Here is a 24,655-nt window from a genome sequence, read left to right as displayed (position 1 = left end):
AAGGGGATCCAAAGACTAGCAGCAGCTTTAGGGACAGCCCCTGCTTCAGCTGTTAGGGACACACATGAAGACCAAGATGCAAATCTACCACATATGTGCCTCCGGAGGCCTAGGTCCAGCCTGTGTATGTTCTTTGGTTGGTGGTTCAGATTCTGACAACCCCAAGGGTCCAGGTTAGTTGACACTGTGGGGTCTTCCTCTGGAGTTTCTCTTCCTTTCTGGGCTCTCAGTCCTTTCCCCAACTCTTCCTTAAGACTCCCGAGCTTCATCCAATGTTTGGCTGTGGGTCTCTACATCTGTTTCAGTCAGCTTTTGGGTGGAGCCTCTCAGAGGATAGCTATGCTAGATTCCTGCCTGCAAGCATAACAGAGAATCACTAATAGTGTCAGGATTTGATGCTGCAAATGTGATGGTTATCAACTTGGGGCAGTTATTGATTGGCCCAAGTTATTCAGTCTCTGCTCCAACTTTGTCCCTGCATTTCTTTTGATCAGGACATATTTTGGGTCAAAAGTATTGCGGGTGGATTGGAGTTCTTATCCTTCCACTGTGTGTCCTGTCTGCCCACAGGAGATGGCCACTTCGGGTTCCATATCTGTACTGCTAGGAGTCTCCATTAAAGTCACCCCCATAGACTCCTGGGAGCCTTGCCAAGTTTCTGGCAAGTCCTAGAGATCTCCCCCCAACCCCTGCCAGCTACCAAGTTCCATTAATTTTCCAGGTTCTCCTGTGTCTCCCCACACCTAATCCTCTTATACCCTGTTGGTGATGCTTGCATCTGTAGTTCCTGCTCTCTTTCCTAGGTTTTCCATTTCCAGGTTTGCCTCAATTTGTGTTTTCTTTATTGCTTCTATTTCCATTTTCCTGATCTTGAACACTTTCGTACATTTTCTTCACTTGTTTGATTGTATTTTTCCTGTATTTCTTTAAGGGATTTAGCTATTTCCTCTTTAAAGGCTTTTATCATCTTCATAAGATGAGATTTAAGGTCATTGTCTTGCTTAGGTGTGTTAGGATATTAAGGGCTTGCTGTAGTAGCATACCTGGCTAGCTGGTAGTCACTGGTGGGAGCAGGCCTCTGGATGTCTTGGCAAGCAGCAGTCCTCCAGGGAAGCAGGCAGAGCTGGTTGTCCTGGTGGTTCCTGATGGCAGCAGGCCTTCAGGGAGGCTGGCTAATCTGCCACTGGGAAAGTGGAGTGCCAATTTGGGAATGGAGGTAAAGGTGTGAATAAGAAGATGGCACACAGAGGGGATGGATATGACCTCAGGGCTTCTGGGTTTGCTGGGGTCCCTGCAAGTAAGTGGATTAGGATGTGGGTATCCCACCTGGTTGTCCTGGGTGGTAGCAGGCCTCCAGGGAGACAGGCTGAGCTTTGGCCCAGAAAGTTCCTTAATCGTGGTATACATCTCTTAGACTTATAAGTAAAATTATATTGTCTTCTACATTGAATAAAGTAAATTAATTTTTTGTTTGTTTGTTTGTTTGTTTGTTTTGCTTTTTGCTTTTTTTGTTTTGTTGTTTTGGTTTTTGTTTGTTTGTTTGTTTTGTTTTTCGAGACAGGGTTTCTCTGTATAGCCCTGGATGTCCTGGAACTCACTCTGTAGACCAGGCTAGCCTCTAACTCAGAAATCTGACTGCCTCTGCCTCCCAAGTGCTGGGATTAAAGGCGTGTGCCACCGCTTTCTGGTGTAAATTAAAATTTTAACCACTACATGTAAAGTTGCAGTGATTTGGCAAAAGTTGTAAGAGTTCTGTCAATTTCGGTACTCTTAATTTAGCCCCAGTTTTATTGTTAATCAGATCCATTGGTTTTCCTAAAAAGAGAGTCTTTAAAATAATAAGACAAACACAAATTTTGAGCATTTAATATATTTCTATAAATTTTATTAAAATCAATTAAATATTTCAACATATCCTCTACTTAGGGTATGAAGCAACCCATTGTCACAGAAGACAATACTAAAGGATAAGTTTAATAACTTCCTTTGGATTATCAGTTGGCAAATGATGGAGCTAATTGTCTGAACAATAATATTCTAATGCTAAAACTCATGCATTCAACTCTGATTAAGGCAGTTCTACTACCCAGATTCGCTCCAATGTCAAGCCGACTTTAGAATATCTGGTCAAGTTTGTAAAATAGTCACTTTTTTTTCATCTCCAGAAACAACTTCACTTGATGTTTCTTTTGAATGTTTTTCTTTGACTTTTGATATTACAATATAACTATATCATTTTTCCATTCCCTTTTCTCCTTTCAAAACTTTGCATTTACTGTTACTGGTTCTCTTTCAAATTTGTGGACTCTTTTTTAACGATTGTTGTTATATGCCTACGTGTGTGTGTGTGTATGTGTGTGTATTCCTACATATATATAAAATTATATTATATATGCATATAAACATATTATATAATATAAATGTGTATAATATGAACATATCATATAAATTCCTAAGTATACATTATATGAATATATACTATATTACTAAATAGATTATCATATATATCGTAAGAATATATATATTTAAGAATATATATTCCTAAATATTATCTGCTCAGCTTATATAAAGTTATTTGTCTTGTTAAGGGATGATTATTTGGTATTGGAAAACCAACTGCTGTGCGCTTCCCTGGAGAGGACTACTTCTCCCAATCTCAGCATTCAGTAGTTCTTTGTAGTTCTTTCCATAGGTTTGAAGCCTACTGGGCTTCCCTTCATCTACTTTGGTATTTCTTTTGTTGTTGTCCTTGCTTAGCTCATGTTTAGACAGTCATGTGGGTAAGATTTGATGGGCATAGCTTCTGACACTACTAGAAGATGCTCTCTCACAGCCAACTCCCTGATCCTCTTGTTCTTAGAATCTTTCTGCTCTTTCATTTGTAATGTCTCCTGAGCCTTAGATGTAGGAGTTGTTTGTAGATGTATCCTTTGGATCTAGGCTTCACAAATCTGCATTTTGATCAATTGTACTTGTCTGTAAAATCCCAATATATTTGAGTGATGTATCTCAGTTTTGGAGAACAATCTTCCATGACTACATCATTATTTCTGGAAAGCAAGATTGAAAACACTTTTTAAAATGAGCATCTTATGTATTCGGTATTAAAAATCCAAGAGACAACAATATATATGGAAAACTAAAAATGGAACCTCGCTTTTCACTTATAGCCTGTATTGTACACATTTAAAATGTACATTGTGCCCTGGTTCTGGAAAGATGGCTAAGTGATTAAGAACATTTGCTGTTTTTCCAGAAGATACAGTGTCCACAGGATATAGTGCCTGTATCCACATTAGGCAATTCACAACTGCTTTTTACTTCAACTCCAGTTAATCAGGGGGCCTCTTCTGCTATCCATAAAACATACACACACATGGAATTCTTTCACACACACACACACACAGACACACACACACACACATACAAACACATGCACACAAATAAAAATAAATCTTTTAAAATAGATTATAAATTATTCTGAGAATATGTACTTTTCTACATTAGTGCTTTCTACAGACTAGGTAATTTGTGAAATTCTTAGAAATCCAGAAGTTGAAGTTCTAACTCACAATTGGTAATATTCAGAAATAGGATTTTTTAGAGTTGACTATTTCACAAAGACCTATGACTTGAGGATTGAGTATCATGATGAAAGAGGTCAATTGGAGACCCATCTCCTTTTATATGAGGTTAAGATTCAGGAAGACTAGCTGTGTTACAGAAGCAGAGATTCCATCATGAACTAAATCAGCCCGACCTTCTCCAGACATCAGATTTGTGAGAAACAAATGTCTTCTGTCTTTGAACTATTTAGTTTATGGAATATTTATTGCAGCAGCCCAGGGAGACTGAGATAGCAAGAAGAGTGTTATGTTTTTTCTTCAGTGCAGAGATTTCAGGGAACAAAAGTCATCCCCGAGGCAGCCTCTTTTCGACAATTTTAGCTCTAACTCTCATTTCCATAAGTATTTACATGATAGACAAGTGAGGAATTTAATGCATATTTAAAATAATTTCATGTCTAAGGAAATGCCATATTGATGTAATGTTCAAGGGGAGAGGCTGTAAAAATATTACTGTGGAAATTTGTTGGATATTTCAGCTGCTAAACTCAACTCATCCAAACAAACATAAGTACAATAAATAACTCCTATAAATATTTTGGTATTGTATATAACCCTTCCCTAAAGAGGGCTTATTTTTCTTACTGGTACTTAGAATTCAGTAAACCTTTAGAGTAAGCAGATACCAAGAAATATGATATTCACTTTCACATTATACTATTTATGAATCATGAGAACTCTTCCAGCCCTGAATTGTTTATTTCCACTTTTCCTCTAAAATTATATTAAATTTGTTATTGAATGTGTTAAAGATAATATAGCAGGTATTCAAATGGGTAAAATATATTCAGAACTTGCCCTCTAGTGGTTGTATTCTGAGAAAGTATATTAATTGCTTTCTCACAAACATTTATAGAGTAATATGCACCCCGTATCAAACATAATGTCATATTACATGTTTTATTTTATGTGTATAAGTATTTTGCTTGCACATCTGTATGTATAATACATACATGTCTGATACCTGAGAAATTCAAATAAGGTTGTTGGGCCCTCTGGAGTTGTGAGTGGTTGTGGGTGCTGGGATCAAATCCCAGTTCTTCTGCAAAAGCTGCAAGTGCTCTTAACCATTCAGCCATCTCTACAGCCCCTAAAAATGACACTTTTAAAGGTTCAGTGCTTTATATATAATGGATGTCCCATAATAACTCTTTGGTTATCGGATAAAAAATTTGGAATATATATGACTGAAGTAGTTTTACTCTAGAAATGTTTTAACATATATTAGCTCACTTGGTAACTATAAAATCTGATACTCTAAGAAATTAAACATCTTATTTAAGATTGTACCATAAATTCCTGAAAATCCATTCTAAGTACTAAATTACAAGTATCTGTAAGAAAAATAAACCCTCTTTAGGGAAGGGTTATGCACAATACCAAAATATTTATAGGAATTATTTATTATATTTTACGTGTTTGTTTAAATGAGTTGAGTTCAGCAGCTGAAAGATCCAACAAATTTCTACAGTAATATTTTTACATATTTACCATAAAATGCTGCCAATACTAAATTGGCAGTAGAAATCTGAGTAACATAAAAGAATCTGTTTAACTTCATAATAGGATAGCAAAAACATTTACTGTGCATGGTGGATAGAGGAAAGTGATGTCTGACATTTACACCTGTAATCTTAGCCCTCAGTGGGCTAACACAGGAGGGACGTTGCCAATTTGTAGGACAATCTGGGCTACAAGTAAATTTCCGAAAACATGTCTCTGAGTGAATAAATGAATAGATGGATGAATGAATGAATGAATGAATTATAAGAAACTGAGAAACAAGCCTAAGTTGGAAACTATAGTTTAAAAGTTTTACACAAAAATAAGAGTAAATTTGTCAAGTAAAATATCTGTCATTAATGTGGAAATGATAGGGGTGAGTAATATTATTTAGTTTAGAGGAAGGAAATTCCATGTGTAGGGTTTCAGATGCTACCCATTCAAGCAAATTTATGTCATAAGCTCATGGAGCTGAGCACACCAAGTCATAAGCAAATATGGAAGAATTGTAATCCAGGAACATGGCTGCTGTAGCAGCGGATCACATCCAAATCTTAGGTCTGTATGATATGGCTGGCATGCAGACAGGACACACACCTTTTATTCCTCTAGCTAGAATACAGACAAACAGTTAGTACACACCTTTAAGTCCAAACAAAGTAGGTAAGGTTAGTTTATAGAAGAAAGAAGCCATATTTGAAAGTGATGTGGGAGGACCCTCTAGAAAGTACCAGAGACCTGGGAGGTGAAAGCTCTCAGGACTCAGTTGGAGTGACCTTAGATGAAATGCCCAACAGTGGGGAGAAAGAACTCAAAGAGTCCACTTGCAATAGATAGACAGAGCCTCAAGTGGGGGGACAGGGTTACCAACCTACAGTTAAAATTTCTGACCCAGAATTGTTCCTGTCTAAAAGAACGTCAGGGACAAAAATGGAGAAGAGACTGAGGAAAAGGCAGTCCAGTGACAGGCCCAATTTGGAATCCATTTCATGGGGAGGCATCAAGGCCCAACACTATTACAGACAGGAGTCTAGCATGGCTGTCCTCTGAGAGGCCTAACCAGCAGCTGACAGAGACAGACACAGATGCTTACACCCAACCATCGGATTGAAGTCAGAGATCCCTATGGTTGAATTAGGGGAAGGGTGGAAGAAGCTGAAGACAAGAGCAACCCCATAGGAAGATCAGCGGTCTCAACTAACCCTGATCACTGGGAATGCCCAGACACTGAGCCACCAACCAGAGAGCATACATGGGTGGTTCAAGCCTCCACTTACCCCCTCCCCTCCCTGCCCTGCTGACACATATATAATGAAGGACTAGCCTAGGTGGGAGAAGATGCTTCTAATTCTGGAGGGATTTAAGGCCCCGGGGAGGAAGGAGGTCTGGCGTTGGGGTTGGGGGTGGGGGGAATCCTGTTGGAGATGGGGGGAAGAGGGATGGGATGAGTAACTGTGGGAGGAGGCACAGAGAGGGGGTAACAGCGGGATATGCCCAACTCACAGGAAAGAGAGGTGACTTGAGAAAGCAGCGCAGACAGCGTGAGACAATTCAATGCAGTGCAGTTTAGAGTGAAATACAACTGGGTTCGGATCAGTCAGTGCAGTGGAGTTGAATTCATTCATGAGTTTGTGCAGAGGCACTTGAACCATAGAATGAGAAGGACCCAGAAGATTAGAACAAAATACCGAAGTTAGTTTGAGGCCAAGCAGAGCAACACAGTAAGAAGCTGAGAGAAGCCAGATTGAATCAGTCAGCTTGGAGTTTGGACCAGAAAGAGATGAGTTGCATCAGGCATCTGGAGTTAGGGAGTTAGGAGATAGGGCTAGAAAGGGTGAATTTATTTAGCAGCAAGTCTCCTAGATGGATTTTCTTCTTTTTTCTTTTCTTTTTTTTTTCTTTCTTATTTTGTTTTTGTTTTTTGAGACAGGGTTTCTCTGTATAGCCCTGGCTGTCCTGGAACTCACTCTGTTGACCAGGCTGGCCTCGAACTCAGAAATCCACCTGCCTCTGCCTCCTAAGTGCTGGGATTAAAGGTATGCACCACCACTACCTGGCAAGATGGATTTTCATAAAGACAATGAAAATACATCTGCATTCAGATGCACACTGACTACGTATTTAGTTCATCCATTAATCAGGGACTCCGGGTGCTTTCATCATTTTTGCTGGATGAGAAATGACTTTATTTCAACTTTTTCTTAATTATTGCTTCATGGGGTTTGAATTCTAATGCCATTTAAAATATATATAATATTTTTCACTTCATTGTGTGGAGGTTACTTTTTCTCTTTGGTTGTGTTTAAAGTCTTACTGTTTTAAAAATGTTCCATTAGATTAACAGCTATATATTCTCAATGTGTCCTGTTCAGTATTTTCTGTGACTTTAAATGCTAATGATTACTGTGATCTTTAGGCCTTGGGCATTCTCCCATCTCTCTTCCTGTTTCTTCTCGTGTTGTTCCGCTATCAATGCCTTGAATCCCTGTTCTGTGAATAATGGTGTGCATTTCATATTTCATTCACCATTTCTGTTTATTATTTTCTATAAAATATCTTTATAATCTGCTTTTATTATATTTTTCAAATATATGTTAACTGAAAGGCATTGTTTACTAAATTTTTTTATTGGTGTCATAAGATACTGCCTCTTTATTTTAATAATACCTACATATCTGGTAGAATTTATTAATGTGTGTGCCTGACTTCTAATGTGCCTGTTTTGGAAGACTATTAATGGCCATATACTCTTAGGAGATATTGGTTTCTGGAGGTCATGCATTTTTCCCTCTTTGAATTTTGTTAACATCCTCTTTTTAATAACTTTATAGCACATCATGAATAGTACAAGTGCCCTCTGAAGTATAAAGTGCTGTTCCCATTATTCCCCTGTGACTTCACAATTAGAATTCAAATTTCTGTTCCTGTTATTGGCTCAGGCATGGCTCTCTCTGGACCTGTGTGTAGGTGCCCATTTGTTTCTGTCTCTAATTTTCAGAGCAGCTATTTGTTCTGTGATTTCAATTCCCTTACTAACTTAAGAGAATTTGTTTTTCAATTTGGTTTCCTATTCTTGTTGTCATGCGGATATATAATATTTTTATCAACTGGAGCAGGAGTGGGACTGTAGTTTGTATGATTCATCTAGTTTTTCATCTAACATCTAACACTATTGCCTTGTCGTCTGTGTCACAGTGGTCTCCTGGGTTTCTTCTCTCAACCACCACTCCTGCAGAACCTTCCTGTAACGAGACTCTGATTGTAACCTGTCCTACGGCTTCATCACTGGCTTCTTCCTTGCAAATGTTTCATGCTCCCATGGATGACCTCACCCATGTAGTAGCCGGTTGCTAAAATCATCTCTGTGTTGTTCATACCAAGATGAATATTTCTATCTCCTATTTATCTACCCACATGCATGTCAAGTAGATGTTCATAAACCAACTCAGATTTAGTTTAGTAACGTACTTTCACTTCTAATGTTTGTCTCACCCTGCATCTCTCCTAGTCTGTCTCAGCTTAATTAGATTGATTTTACCCTAAGTACATGACTCCAAAACTACTCTCTTCTCTCTCCTTCCCCTTAAAGAAATTTCTATTGAAAATATAGCAGATATGTTCACATTGGATATTTCTTGGGATTCTTGCTTTATATTTTCCCTGCTGATTGCCACATTCTCACCAATAGATCTTGGTCCAAGTGAAATCATGTCATGTATTTCTTCTCTGATTGACCAGTCTAAATAGGCCTTACTATATCCTAAAAACCAATAATAGGAGGTTTACAGGAGAAGTTTATGAGATGAGTAAAAAAAATGTTTTGAGAGGAAAAAAAAATGTGTGTCAAATTTCTTTACTTTTACATTAGCCTTTGTTTGTTGGGTGTACCTTCACTATACAATTTAAGGCAAAATTGACAAATTATCTTTATTTAGCAAGATATGTTTAACAAGTTTACTGAGATATAAGTGTGGGTGTTTTGTTTTGGTTGTTTGGTTATTTTTTTGTTTTGTTTTGTACAAATTACAACTTGTTATCATCTAAATACTATTTTGTAATTACCGGTGTTGTCTTCATACTCTATTCTATTCACTATGAGAATGTGGCAATGAACAAGGCATTCACAACCTGCCTTCCTGGAACTCAGGAAGAGAGAAAGGACAAAGAGGAGTGTGGGTTTCTAGAAGCCAACTAAAGCAGGTGTGGCAATGATCAACTGGATCAGGTTCCATCTGTTGACTGGAAAAGGTTTGACGTGTTGAAAAATCTATACTAGGAATACATCCACAGTTCCTATATATTTTGATATTGAAATTAGACCTCTTGATACTACAATTGAAATAATATCTACCTCATGAATTTTAGCATAATGACAGCTGTAAAGCTCTTGCTATAGTAGTAAATGAAACTGGAGAATGTTTCACATTATATGTTATTACTGAAATATGTATGTACTAACAATAATTTTTTAATATTTTTTAATCTAAAGGATGATACTACATGTTGGAAAATTGACAGTCCATATTGATTTGTGGGTTCATTTGTTTAGATAATCTAGAAACCTCTTCCTTTCATAAATTATCCTGATTTTTAATATTCTTAGAGAAAGTGAGGGTTTCAGTTTTTAATAGTTGCATTCATTTAAGTATTTTCGTTCAGGGGTAGCTGTTCACTGTCCGTGTGTACAATACTTTTGCACAATTTTTTTTTTCAGGAAAAGACCTGTAGCTTCTTTTCTTAGCAGGTCCTACAAAGGTCAATTTCTGATTATATGTTGCATCAACTCTGATGCATGCTGCTTCATATCAAAATAAACAATATTTTCAGAGATTTCACTCCCAATAAACTTAGGAACAACTCTCAAATCTTGCCAGTTTTTTTTTTTCAACATAGTCATTACACTCAAGCATTTTAATGCTCTTTAGTGTGTGATTCAATGTGAGAAGAACATATTTGCATTGAATTTAAAGAGGATTGCACCGAAGGACACGTTATCTCATAGTTTTCCAGCAAATATCGACTTTGTTACATTAAACACAAACAACTACAAAATTGAATTCAGCTGCAGTATTTGTGAAACAGTAGAATTGTGTAAGATAGTACAGTGCACTGTTAGGCATAGACATCTCTCAGTGCAAGGAGCTGCTTTCTAGGGTTGTTTATTGTGAACCCTTCGTAATAACTCAGACATTTTTCCCACACTCAATTCCTAGAATAAATTTTGACACAGAACAATAAGATCCTGGTAACAAAAGTACTAACATTCACAGCTTCTGTGGAATCCTGTTTCTTTCTTGCAGGACAATGGCTCCTCCCAATGGACAGAGAGACAATTGATGAAAGGTCAGCTTAATATGTAAACTCCTCAAACTGACTTCTGTTAATATCAGCATCATTCAGAAATTCTAGGGCATTCCTTTACGATGTTTACATTGTAGTCCATATTATTTATGTAAAGAAAACAAAATAGAAATCTCCCCTGAGAACGATTGTATTATACCTATTAATTTAAAAGGAAATAGATATTTTGTGTGTGTGCCAATTTTCAATATGGCAAAATTGAGATGTTTATAAAAATCAACTTCATGAATACTGGCCATTACATTCATGGTACACAAAAACAAAATTTCAAAAAATATGGAAAATTTGAAGCAAAGAGCATTTCCCTTCTGATTTTGAGTCTTGTGAATGCCTAGCAGTCTTTGAAATTGTTGAAGCTAAGAAAGTTAAGGTAAAGAGTCACATGTCATTCCAAGGCATTGTGACACAAATAAGCAATTGTAAGAGTCCTGGGGACTTTTCAGGCTTTGTTTTCTCATTAAGTCGCAGTCATTTTAAGCAACCTCTGCTAGTCCTATTTACACTTTACACGACGCTAAGGAGTTTTTAGTAGGATTTATTAAAAAACTGAGAAAGAACTTAAAGCAACAATAACATTTCGAATGTCATCCATTTTTTCTTTAGGCAAACCTTAATTTGTACATTTTAAACAGAAATCATGTTTTGAATATTATTATGGGTTTTCACTCTGTATGGATTTGAGCTTTGTTCTTATAGTCTTTTGTTGTCTTGGTACATTTTACTTTTCCTGGATTTTCATTAAAAAGAAACCTTTTCTATTCTACCTATGAGTACACTAATATAAAAATATTTTTATTTAAAGTTGATACCTTAAAAGAAGCATCTTGCAAGAAGGATTTGTATTCATTCCTTCAAAATATTTTTTTTTCTATTCTACAGGAGTCCCCATTCCATCCTCTGTCCACATCAGCCCCAGTCTAGACAATTTATGTGTCTCCTCATGGCTGGACTTGTAGATTTATATTTAAAACACTGAAATAATGTTACTGTTAGAATATTTTCCTTTAGGGTGATATATAGGAGGAGCTAAGGTGGGAGGAGTACCAAGAGGAAGAGAAGGAGTAAGGAGAGGAGGAGAAGAAGGAGAGGAGAAGCTAGGTGATGAGAGAGAGAGAGAGAGAGAGAAAGAAGGAGGGAGAACATGGAGGCAGATGTTTACATGTCTCCACCAGTCAAAGAGAGCTGATATATTTAGGTTGGGTGTTGGGCCTTGGACGAGGTAACTCCATTTAATCTGTTACATTTGGTCACGTAGGACAGGTAGAGGGTGTGATTAACAAGTCTCTACCTCCAGAGATTTAAATATTAATGAATTATCAAAAGGCCAGGGGCGTAGCTAATTAAGTTATTCCCTCCCCTTTCTCCCTTCCCTATAAGACTGGTCTCCCCTGGCTTTTGGGGGGGAAAGCGCACAACATCTACATCCATTTACCATGCCATGAACAATAAAAGCTTTGGAAAACCGGACTCCACGTGTCCATGGTCTCTCCGTCTGATTCCCAGCTTTTAGAACCCTAGAACCTTGCCGATGCAGCCGCCGGCCAACCCACCGACAGCTGCGTGAATGTGGGATCTTCCGCTGGCGGCGCGGGAAGCCCTGGTGCCGGACCGCCCTGAGACTCTGTCGCTGGACTCCCTCCCTTCCCCCCGCCCGCGAGATTTCTGCCCCACAGTTGGGTATTGGGTTACACTTCTGATTGAGCATTACCAAACTTATAAAGCCTTTGATTAATATTTTTAAAAAGTGTATAAAAGCAAAAAGGAAAAGGGGGCATGGGATAGGGGTTTGGGGGTGTGGGGAAAGGGGATGGCATTTGAAATGTAAATAAAATATCCAGAAAAAAAGAATATTTTCCTTTAAAGTTATCACCTTATGGGATTAGGTTGATTCCTTTGCTTGAATTTTCAATTCTGAATCTGTTTTATTTGAAGTCCTTTCAATCCATGTTCCATCATGGCCAGCTATTCTGTAATCAAAAGCCATGAGCAATGGTATTATGGTGTGTGTCATCAGCTGTAATTTATTTTCATACTCAGCAATTCTGCTTTTAAGATATTACAATGAACTACCCTTGATATTAGGGGAGATGAGTCATATATAGACAAAACCAAGTTTGAAGCAGCTAAGAAATATACAATTAATTATTATTAATTGCCACTTTCACCTTTGTGAATTTTCTTACTTCTTAAAATGTATTACCTAACCAGATAGGACGCTCAAAAGTTCACATACATGTTCCGGCAGTAAAAAAAAATTATTATTTTTAATGTTTTGAATTGAAAATATAATCATATCAGTTCTCCTTGCCCTCTCCTCCCTTGCTCTTCATTGCAATGCCCCCTTTTCTTAAATAGTTTTGATATATTTTTCAATATATAATTGCAACTTTTTCAGTTTATATAATGTTACTTGTATGTGTATGATTTCAATACCAAACATTTGGTATTGGATAACCCATAGGATGGTAATATCCTGAGGAAGACTTGGTTTTCTGCTCTTGGAATTCCTAAGTTACCTTTGTTTGTCAAAGTGTTTTTTGTTTGTTTGTCTAACGTTGGGACATCATGATATTTATGAGATTCTTTTCAATTCATGTTAGTATTGCTGTTGATGTCCTTGTGTGGGTCTTCTTTAGACACACCTGTTTCTGAGGCTTTATGGGAATTGCTTCATTGAGATATCTAGGAAATGAATGCTCACACATTTTGTTCTTCTGGCCCTTACAATCTTTCTCCTTCCTCTTCCACAATGTCCCCTGAGATGTAAGGGTATACACAAGGGTGCAGGAGCCATGTTTCAGACAGGACTGTTGGGGTTCTGGACTACACAATTATTTGTTCTTCGTATTTTGATTAATTCTATTTTTTGGGAATGGCCTCACTCTGTTGCAAAGAGAGATATTTTGCTGAAGAGTGACAGCCACACTTATCTGTGAATTTAAAATAAATATTTAAAATGTAATTAGGTATTTTGATGATTTAGCCAAGTGGCAGTTGTAGATCTTTTCTCCAAGATCAGTGGCCACACTAGCCCAGGGTGATCAGCTAGGATTCAAGTACCAGGTCTGATGTCAGGCTTGTTGAGTGGGTCTTAACTCCAAATAGGGAGCTACTACCGGCTGTTGTCAAGATAAGAACATCACTATTTACCCTTGGCATTATTATGTCATGTTGATCATTCTTGCACTTTTATCAGCTTCTTAGTTAAGTGGGACTATTGGTTGTTTTCTTGCCTTTGATATGTCCATGGTCCCTTCTACTATCCGAATTCTCATCCTGAGAGTAGAAACGTTCAGGTCAAATACAGCTTGGATATTCTAGATCTTGTATCCAAAGCATGTGGTGTCTTCAGCAATGAAGATTTATTTTCAACTTCAGGGAGGCAATCAATGGCAACAATAATAGTTTATTTTGTTGGGGCAGGCTTGAAAGGATAGTTCTCATGATGTGTATTGAGGTTTTTCTTAGATAATCAATGGAATTTGAAAAGACTATTGCCAAACTAGGTGAAAAAATTTACTAATATATATATGTGTGTGTGTGTGTGTATCACACATATATGTAATTAAATATATTTTATAATATATATTTTTAATTTAATATTAAATATATATATATATATATATATATATATATATATAACATCATTCCCTTCTCTTTCTTCTCTCCAACCCCTCCCTCCCATGTACCCATTTTTACTCTTCCTCAAAATCATAGCTTTTATATTCACAGATTGATATTGCATGCATATTTATATTCATATATATATATATATATATATATATATATTCCTAAATATAACCCACAGAGTCCATATGACGTTACTTGTACGCATATTTTCTGGGATGACACATAGACTTTCATGTACATGCATAGACACATTATCATATGTAATTTTAGATAGATAGATAATAGCACAACTCCTCATGACATTTTCAGACACCCTGACTGTTATTTTAGTCTCCTCTCTTCTCCTTCTGTGCTGATCCCCCTCCCCCCGCATTGCCCCTTCAATAACTCCCTCCCCTCATTTTCCCTTTTAGATTATTTTTCCCCAAGCAGTGACAATTTTGAGTTGTCTAAACCACTGGTGCCAGTGAAATCAGGATATAACATTGTTCTCCAGTTGCTCAGCTCACATTACTCAACAGAATATTCTTTTTTCATATGTAACATTATGCCATGACTTTCCAACTTCTGCAATTTTTTTGGGGGGGGAACTTGATGTTTCCGATGTTTTCCAGTTCTAGTGCTGTGGAGTGTCTCAGTGTTCGTTTTCAATTAAGCCCAGATATGCCTTGTAAGACAATAACTGTTGAATAATTTTATTCAGGCATTCAGTAGAATCAGATCTCTAGTCTCAGTGTTTGTTTATTAATCATATATATTTTAAAAGTAACTTGAAACATAAATATGAACAAAAGAAGCTCATGCATTTTTTGGAAGCTTCCAAGAAGTTAACCCTTTATTTCATCTTTATTTCACAAGGAGATATCAATACATGTCAGTGCAGTGTTTACAGTGATGTCGTAGAACGTGGCACCCATAGGTAAAAGGATTTAAGTGTAAATTAATCTGCCACAAAAAAGCATTCTGTGAAATTAAAGTGAGTTCTCAGTGTTTTTTGGGGACAGGTTCATAAAAGAAAACGTTTGATGTAAACAAATTTTGATCCACATTGAAACTAAAACAAGTAAATGAAAGATTATTAAAAGCATAAAATAGTAGAGGAAAAAGGATAGAGGTTTAGTTGATCAAGAGTACTGGGTGCTTATGAGTACCTGAATTATGAGTCTCAAGACTATGCCAGTTGAGTGAAGGAACTAAAGAGTAGTGTGAATAGTAAGTTGAGTACCTTTCTCTAGGACATAGTGATAAGGTTTGAGTAAGGAAAGATGCTTTTAGGTTTAGTATTGTTAACACTTTGTAAAATGCAGTCATTGTTGTAAGAAACACATCATAAAAAATAAACCAATTTTGTATTTCTTCAAGTCATAATTCCAGGAACAAGAATAAGTTTATATCCATGCCTGATACCCAAAAGACATGTTTACTAGTTACTTAATATTTACTTCAGAAGATCCTCTATGAACAGTATACATCCCTTTCACAGTACTGAAGTATTAATCTCAGGTTTCTTTCGCTTTTTTATGAGTACTTGTCCAAAATTAAGTTCTTTTTAAGTATACGTAGAGTTGATATTAGGTGGTTTTATTTGCCTGAATCTTATTGAGAAGAACAAATGCTGTCTTCCAATGTAAGAGAAATAAACATAAAGCTGCAGTTAAAGGTTAGCATTTGTTGTAGGTTCTTTTGTTTGTCTGACTTTAACTAATTCATAAAGATTTATATTATTAACTTAAAAACACGCTGGATAGAAACCATATCTTAGGACAAGCTGTGTTTTGTTGTGACTCATTATCAGAGGGACCATCTGGAGACACAGAAAGAAAAATCTATTCCCTAAACTCCAGTGAAAGGATGATTATCCACTCCATGTGAAGAGAGAGTTGGAGTCCTTTCTAAATGTGTACTTTGAAGATTGAGTGACTGTCTATCCTGCTAAAGAGCAGTAACAACACTCAAGGCATGGTAAAATTAAATGAATTTCAATTACTAAAAGCAAACGTATAAACATCTGTAATTCTAATGGCTATAATAAATCTTAGCAGTTGACGAAAGAAAAAAATCTTCTAGCTGGCTTGATAATTGGATCAATTTTTCACTTATGGGCTGTCAATTACTTGACATTTTAATGCATGCCAAATACAGCTAAAAGTATTTTAATTAGAATAACACTGCAAAAAGTAACCTTCCAGATTTAATTGTGATTCTGATGTGCAAAATGTGCATTAGAATATCTATTTACTGAGCAGAAGTTAATTAAAAGCATAGTCTTACGTGGAACATACACTGGGAAGAGAGAGAGTGGAAGTCATTAGTAATTAGGAATATGTAAGAGTCCATTCTTGGGTTGAGTGAGCCTATGACAGACATCAAGCAAATTTTCTTATCATTTTAGATAGCTCAACTTTATAACAATGCAATACTCTCCACACAGATGAAAATTGATATACAAAGAATTGGTATTTTAAGCAGTCTTTATGTTATGACAAGAATTTATTTGGCTCAGGAACTGGCCAGCTAGCTTGAGACAAACCTCTTTCCTCATCTGAGTTTTAAATGAGTTAAGCACTAAACCAAAAGAAAAGAAGATATCTAGTCTTGCTCATAGTCTTAGGCAGAGAAACAGTCGAAAGCGTTTTCTGTGCTTTGTCTCTGTAATGTTTTTTAGTCTGACATACAAAAGAATGATTTACATTATGACATCATACATACCTTGATCATGTTGGTCCTCTTCTACTGTCATGTCAGATGTATTCTGTTACTGCTTCATCCTTCTCTAAGATCTCCTTTTTTCCCCCTCTCCTAGATCCTTTCTTTGTTTCATCACCTTTTATGAAGCTAATATGGAGAACAGAGTACAAGAACATTACAACTGGGACTATTCCCTTCCTTAGTTGGATATAGAAAACAGGCTGTGAACGGCTTTATTTAACCTACGTACCTTTTAGAGACTTTATGAAACTGGAAGCATTTACTTTTCCATCCTTGGGAGAACAGGGTCGTCTAAGTTGCATGCTGATGATTAATCTTCTTAACCAACTCTAAGTAAAGAGAACAGAAACATTACACATCGAACCCAAATGGAACACTTGCCAACAGCACAGCTGCAGCCACGTTCAGGCACTGCACTTTGATCTAGGTGCAAATACTGTTTCTACTATCTAGAACCATTTCCAGGTTAGTTTCATGCAGCCAAAACCATGAAATACTGTCACCATCAAGAACATTCACCCAACCATGAGGAGTACACAGGACAGGATGATAAGACATAAGAGGACAGAAGGAAAGCTTTTTTTTTTCCTATGAAATGAGGGCAGTGGGAAAGGGTACTTCTTCTCAAGTGAGCCATCCTGGAAAAATAGTCCCAAACAACTGTAGAAGGCATGCTTTCCAGAGAGAAAGAATTGAGACCAGGACCTGACTAGATGATGGACTCAGTGAAGTCTCTAGTGACAGTACGGTAGGGCCAGGCACAATGTGGGATGATGCTATACAATGCAGTCCCAACACATTAAGGAATGTATGACATAAAACCAAACAGGTATGATACATACCTATACTTTCAACACTCACCAGAGAGACAGGCTGATATGTACTTCATAATAACACTCTGTACAGATAAATAAATAAATAAATAAACAAACAAACAAACAAATAAATAAATGGATAAATCTAGAGAAATACATAAATTTGATAGATCACCCTTAACAAAGTACAGGATAGACCTCACTACTCGATGGCACACTAGAGGGAAAAATAATTGCCTTACTGGGAAGGAACCAGAGACCCAGTTCCTTAGCTAGGTGATCAGGTATAACAACAGAAAATACACATGAATAATATGCACTTTTTGTGTGATATTTTTCTTTTTTTAATTATTTTTCTTTTATTATTTTTATTTATTGAGTTAGTTTGTTTACATCTGGACCAGTTTTCCCTCCCTTATCTCATCCTGGTCCTTTGTCCCACCTCCCCTCCTCCATCCACTCCTTTCCAATTTGTCTTCACAGAAGAAAAGACATGAATAAATCCAAAAGACAATGAAAAAAATTAGAGATCAAGTAACTTTTACAAAACATATCACAGCAAAATTAATACCCAGGTGATATGTTTTCTAAAAGTTGCTTTATCTCTTTAAAAAGGCTTTAGTTGCATGGTTTAATGTATGCATATATATCCACACGTGTATTAATGTACACTCGTACATACATACATCATGTATGCATGCACTTGTGGAGGCCAGAGGATAGATAGTGTCTGGCATCTCCTTTAATATTCCCCACCCTATTTCTTTTTTACGACAAAAATTTCTCATTAAACATGGGTCCCTGTAAGTCAGCTAACCAGCTCCTAGGATGGATCTGTCTCCACAGCACCAGCCCCAAGGTTACATGTACACACTATGATGCCAAGCTTTGGTGTGGGTACCAGGGATGCAAACTCAGATCTTCAGGCTTATGCATTGAGCACTGTACTCACTCAGTCTTCTCTCTACCCAACCACTACTCACTAAGAAAATGCACTTTTAACTCTGAAATCTTCATGGCATGAATGTGTAAATACAAAGAAAATAAAGGATGAACAGCATTCTAGAGAACAACTCACCAGAATTTTAAGAGGTATATTTTTTATTAATTCCATGAGCATGTTTCATATATGTGCAATTATATCTTGATCATATTTGCTCACACTCCTACGAGATCAACTTCCCTCCTCCTCAGCTGCTCTCAACTATGTGACCTTTTTGAAAAAAAAAAAAATAATCCATCAAATCAGATTTATATTGTCTGTGTTACTTGTGGATGTGGGGCCATCTGCAGGAGTCTTGGCCGACATTTTTAGGGATGTCAAATACCTTTTCTAGAGTATCTGTTAGCCAGTTTCATCACTTCTTTAGAAAAGCATTTCTCAAGGTCCTTTGCCCATTTTGCAATCTGGCTGTTTGTTTACTCTTTTCTACTGAGTTGGAGGAATTCCTTGTAAACTTGAAACATTAACTTCTCATCAGCTAAATAGGTACTAGCATCCAGTCCTTGTGTGTGCTGTGCTTTTCATCGTGTCTATCTTGCCCTGGCTGTGCAGAGCCACCTAGCTTAATATAGTCACACATGTCTGTTTTTTCTCTCACTCCCTGAATTTTTTTGTGACATGAAAGAAATCATCGCTGAGATCAATGTTATAAAGCTTTTCTCCTATGTTTTTCTTCTAACAGTTTTATAGACCTGGACTTACATTTCAGCATTTAATCCATTGGAGTTGATATTTATGTGCAGTATAAGGTAACAATTCACTCTCTTGCTTGTGGATATCTAGGCTTTCAATATTGTTTATTGCAGAAAGTGTCCCTTTCCCATTGCCTACTCTGTATTATTTTTAAAACTCAAATGGTTTTATATACACAAAATTTTTTCTAATTTTTTTTATTTTACTCCATGCAGCCATACATGCCTTTACTCTTGGACAAGTCCTAATTACTGTGGCTTTGAATGTCACTTTAAAATCAAGAAGTAATGTCTCCAGCTTTACTCTTTCATAAGATTTCTTTCGGTATTTGGGGGTCTTGTGTGATTCCATATAAGTTTTATTTTTTTAACGTTCTGTAAAAAAAAGTTATTGTAATGCTTATAGGTTGAACACTGGATCTCAAAATCACTATAAGTATTTTTTTACACTGTAGTGTGCGTGCACGTGTGTGAGTGTGCAGGTGTGTGTGTCTGTGTGTGTGTATGTATTCATGCATTTGGTTTCCTGCATGTGCATGTATACCCACAGTGAAAATATAGAGATCAGAATAGTATCAGTGGATAGTTCTTCTCACCAGCCATTCTATATACTAAATGTTTTCATCAACAGAATAACTTTTCATGTTTGATTCTGATTTTATTAAAATTTGTAACTCACAGTGTACAAATCTTTCATCTCTTTGATTAAGTTTTTCCCTAAGTTTTTGTAACTTTTGAGGAATTCCTAAATTAGATCTTTTTCTTATATATATTTAGATAATTTGTTTTTAGTGCTTACAAACACAATGACTTGAACGTTGATTTAATGTCCTACTGAATTTACTTATGAGTCCTAACAGTGCCTGTGAAGGTTTTTGAACCATCTACATATAAAATATGCCATCTCAAAATATGGAAAATGGCTAACAAGGACATGGGAGGGCATTCGATGCACTGACTATGGCAGTGGAATACAGATAAAGTGAGACAGCACCTTATACCCACTAGAATGGTTATTGTTGGCCAGCAAGTTGCAAATGTGAATTAGGCTGAGGAGAAACTGGAGGCCCTGTTTGCTATTGATGGGAATGGAAAATAGTACAGCCACTTTGGAAATAATGTGGATATTCCTCAAGAAAATTATGGCAAGAATTGCGACATTATTCAGCAATCCTGCATGCTGCACAAATCTGACAGAGGAAGTTTAATTTCTGGAAGACATATAAAGATGGAGAAAGAGAACTGAGTCCACATAGTTGTAGTCAGGTGTGCGCACACAACCATGGCCTGTCCAAGTTCCTACCATAAAGACAATACATGGAAGAAAAGCAAATGTCCCACTTCATACAACCTGAAGCTTCAGGCTTTCCACATGGTTTTGATTTTTCTATGAACATTCAAGTAAATCACTATTGTTCAAATGACAGAGTAGCATGTTTTAAGACAAATAATTAGCTTTAAACTGGAGAAGTTGATAGGTATGAACCTTTTTGCTCTTTCAAATATGATGAACTGAAATCCTATATTTATCTTCTTATATGACTATCCTCCTAACACATACCTTATTGAATTCAAAGTAAGTGGCAAATTTAATTTAAAATTCTCAGTTTATTATACACATTTTTTTGTATTCTGTCCTTCGGTCTTATCTGTAGATAGCGCAGAAGAGATGACATTATTGATAATTTGCTCTGAGCATGGCATCTGACTTTTAATTTCTCCCTCATTTCCTATTCATCGAAGAGCTCCAGGAATCAGCAGTGTCTTAATTAATTGTAGTTTCACAGGGTATTTAAATGTTGGAAGTCATTATTGTTGAGAGGTTCCTTCGTAATTAGCCAAGACCCAAATCAAAGACAAATTAGATTTGTGATTTCTTTATATTTGTTCTCACAGCCTACGTTCCAATTCCTCTCATATCAGAGAAAGACCATGAAGAATACCCATATGTGCCAAACAATATGCTGGGTTTTGGAAAAAAACAAACATTGCAAGCATGACTTTGAAACTAATCTGTCACGAAAGCCAGTCAAGCAGTATTCATCCCTAATGGCATGTAATGCAAGTGACTCAACAGACTTTGTGGAAACTCTTTGAAAAAAAGGAATCAATCTTTGAAAATCTCCTTCCCTCATATCAAAGGAATAAGTAGAACAAAGCAAAACCAGTAAAATTAAATAATTACACTGTAACATCATGAAAAAATGAGGACTTCTAGTGACTAGGGGAAACCAAGCTTTTATTCAATATATAAAATTTCAGTAATAGCTGTTGACTAATTTTAGATATGGGGTGGGGCTGCATTAGAGAGGAAAGTAAATAAGGTCCTAGAGTCTATGTTATGTTCTTATTCTTCACACACACACACACACACACACACACACACACATACACACACACAAACACACACACACAGAGGCATGTGTTAATATTCAACGAGTAACGGTTTGTTATTTTGAATGTGATATTATATGGCATTATTTAATAAATCAAGTACACAATAACGATGTTTATAAAACAATCTCAGTCATAAAAAAAGAGGAAAATCTGAAAAATATTACAGCTAAAAAAAACTGTGGTGGTCTGAGTAAAAGTGGTTCCCACAGGCCCATAGGGGGTGGTATTATCAGGAGATGTAGAGTAAAAATAGGATGGTTGGAGTAGGTGTGGCTTTGCCAGAGGAGATGCATCACTAAGAGGTGGGCTTTGAGAGCTCAGAAGCTCAAGCTATGCCCATTGTGGCATTCTCTTCCTGTTGCCTCTGCACCTGGATGTAGAAATCTCATTCACCTCACCGGCACCATGTCTGCCTATCTGCTGCTATGCTTGCCACCATGATGGTAGTAGACTAAAGCTCTAAACTGTAAACCAGCCTCAACTAAATATTTCCTTTATAAGAGTTGCCATAATCATGGTGTCTATTTCACAGGAATAGAAATTCTAAACCAAAAACATTGCCACATTCTGATAACTAAATATAATGTACCATGAATGGAAGTCAACAACACAGAGAAAGCACAGGGGTAGCTTGACCCAATATGGATTTCATTCATTAACTGCATCAGTATTGGTTAGTTCATCTTGCCAAATGTTGTATGTACTCTAACATACTGTATCAGCTTCTATTGTTTCTGTTAGCCTCAATTTGTTCTTTGAAAAGTTCACCATAAAATGAACTACAAGAAAAACATTTTGTCATGGATCCATGGCTCTCGATACATATGTAGCAGAGGATGGCCTTATCTGTCATCAATGGGAGGGAAGGCCCTTGGTCCTGTGGAAGTTTGGTGCCACAATGTAGGGGAATGCTGGAGTGGTGGAGTGGGTGGGTGAGGGAGCACCCTCCCAGAGGTAAAAGGGAGGGGGTGAGGACAGATGGGATGGGGGTGTTGTGGAGGGGTAACTGGAAGGGGGATATTATTTGAGATGAAACAAATGGAATAATTAACAAAAATAAATAATAATAATAAAAGAAAGTAAAACATTTTGCAATATAATATTAAAGAGTGTGAGAGTGAGGGTATTTAAATGACACATGTCTGTAACTTAAGGTTGCTTAGCCTTAAAATTTGAACTTATGCATATCTTATGGGTAAGAATACGCATGGGCTGTCTTACCTAAGTGAGATAAGACAGAGGGAAAAGGATTGGAATGCACAGCAGGTAAAATGGAACCAACCTCGTATAAAGTGGGGAATTAGATAGCTTTGTTTTCCATGACTGATAAACAAATGACCAGATATTGTCATTGATTAACTGAACTTTTTGTCTACCTAGCATTAACTGTTGGAAGGCAGATAATGAAGTGCTCTTTCCTCCTACAATAAATATCTCAGGTACATTCTAATGATAAAACATAACCTTATCTTATTCATGTGGCTGAGGAAGTATTTGTCAGTCTTCTTAATTTTAGTTTTGACTTTTCCACTTTCCGAACTAGAATCTTCACATGATTTTTTTTGTAAACCAGATTAATTTTTAAACGACTAAAGTTATTCTTGTACATACTTTATCTAAAAAAATTTCTAAACTTAATTGACATCAGTGTTACTTAGTTGGTTTATACTTGTCTACACAACTGATAATTTGACTCACCTAACCCATGGGGGCTTCTCCTCCATTCATGTTCTCCCTCTTGCTCTTGGTTCTTCTGCAACCCACCATGTCCGGGGAGTCTAAAACCTGCCTGTCTCTTCTGCACGGTTATTGGACATCAGCATTGACATATATTTAATACTACATTTTTTTGGAAATACCCATTTTCTCTCACAAATCACATGATTTAGTTAAAAAGAACACTTCACCTTAACATTTACATTTGATTATCTCTGTGAGTCAATATATTTTATTTCCCTGGTCCTATTTCAGACATGGTCCTGCCAAAACGACAAACAAACAAACAAAGCAATAAAATAATGCAGTCTCTGTTGGCTGACAATAAAGTGAAACATCATTAATGGACTGGACGATAGGCAGCTATAAGTCTCGTCGTTTCTGTAGCCAAAAATGGAATTAACTAAGAGGAAGCAGAGATACATGAGAGTGAGCATAAAATCTGTAGCTGAAGATGTTTTGAAGTCCCAGAATACAACTGTGTTTGACACTTATCCTAATACTAAACATTTCAATACGTGAGTTTATAAAACTCCTTTTAACTGAGTTAGATGGTTCTGTTGTGGAAATTTATAATCCCAATATGGAGTTTCTACCCTACCTTTGACCATTTAGTTCCTGGATAAATGATACATCTTTTCTATTTACAATAAATCTTAATTAACACTAGAGCTGTACAGATATCTACCCTCTGTGCTATTAAAATCTATTTTCTTATCAATAACCCTGAGTTATTGCTTACTTCACCTTGGCTGCTCCTGACAATTGGCCAGCCCTCAGCGCCACAGTTTGATGACTCACCTAACCCAGGGGAGCTTCACCTCCATTCACTTTCTTTTCCCTCTCCCTCATGGTTCTCCTCCCCCTTAACCCTAGAAGCACAGGAACTCTAAAACTGACCTATGTCTCTTCTTCCAAGCTATTGGCCATTAGCCTCTTTGTTCACCAATCAGAAATAACTTGGGGGCAAGGTTACATAGAGTTATTTGGATCTACTTGTGGACTCTCTCATCTCTGGGGCACCCAGGTCTTGAGGAAGCAATATTAGCATTAGAATGCAAACAGCTTAAAACCATCCCACTACATGGTTTAATGACTAATAGCACATATTGTTCATAGATAGGACTGGAGTTCAGATCCCAGCACCCATAGCAGATGGCACATAACTGCCTATACTTGTCATTCCAAGGGATCCAATGTCTC

General features: G+C 36.8%; 1 long non-coding RNA gene across 1 annotated transcript; it reads right to left on the bottom strand.

The window, feature by feature from the left end:
* Positions 1-289: 289 nt before the first annotated feature.
* Positions 290-24,294, bottom strand: LOC143436184 (uncharacterized). The gene is made up of 6 exons (XR_013106366.1): positions 24,254-24,294; positions 17,691-17,727; positions 17,059-17,158; positions 16,830-16,955; positions 12,361-12,457; positions 290-3,050 (listed from the first exon to the last, which is right to left on the bottom strand). It is a non-coding gene; the product is annotated as an uncharacterized LOC143436184 (long non-coding RNA).
* Positions 24,295-24,655: the final 361 nt, after the last annotated feature.

The sequence above is a fragment of the Arvicanthis niloticus genome, chromosome 22 (assembly GCF_011762505.2).
Source record: "Arvicanthis niloticus isolate mArvNil1 chromosome 22, mArvNil1.pat.X, whole genome shotgun sequence".
Lineage (NCBI taxonomy): Eukaryota > Metazoa > Chordata > Mammalia > Rodentia > Muridae > Arvicanthis > Arvicanthis niloticus.
This window is presented reverse-complemented; position numbering and strand designations above follow the sequence as displayed.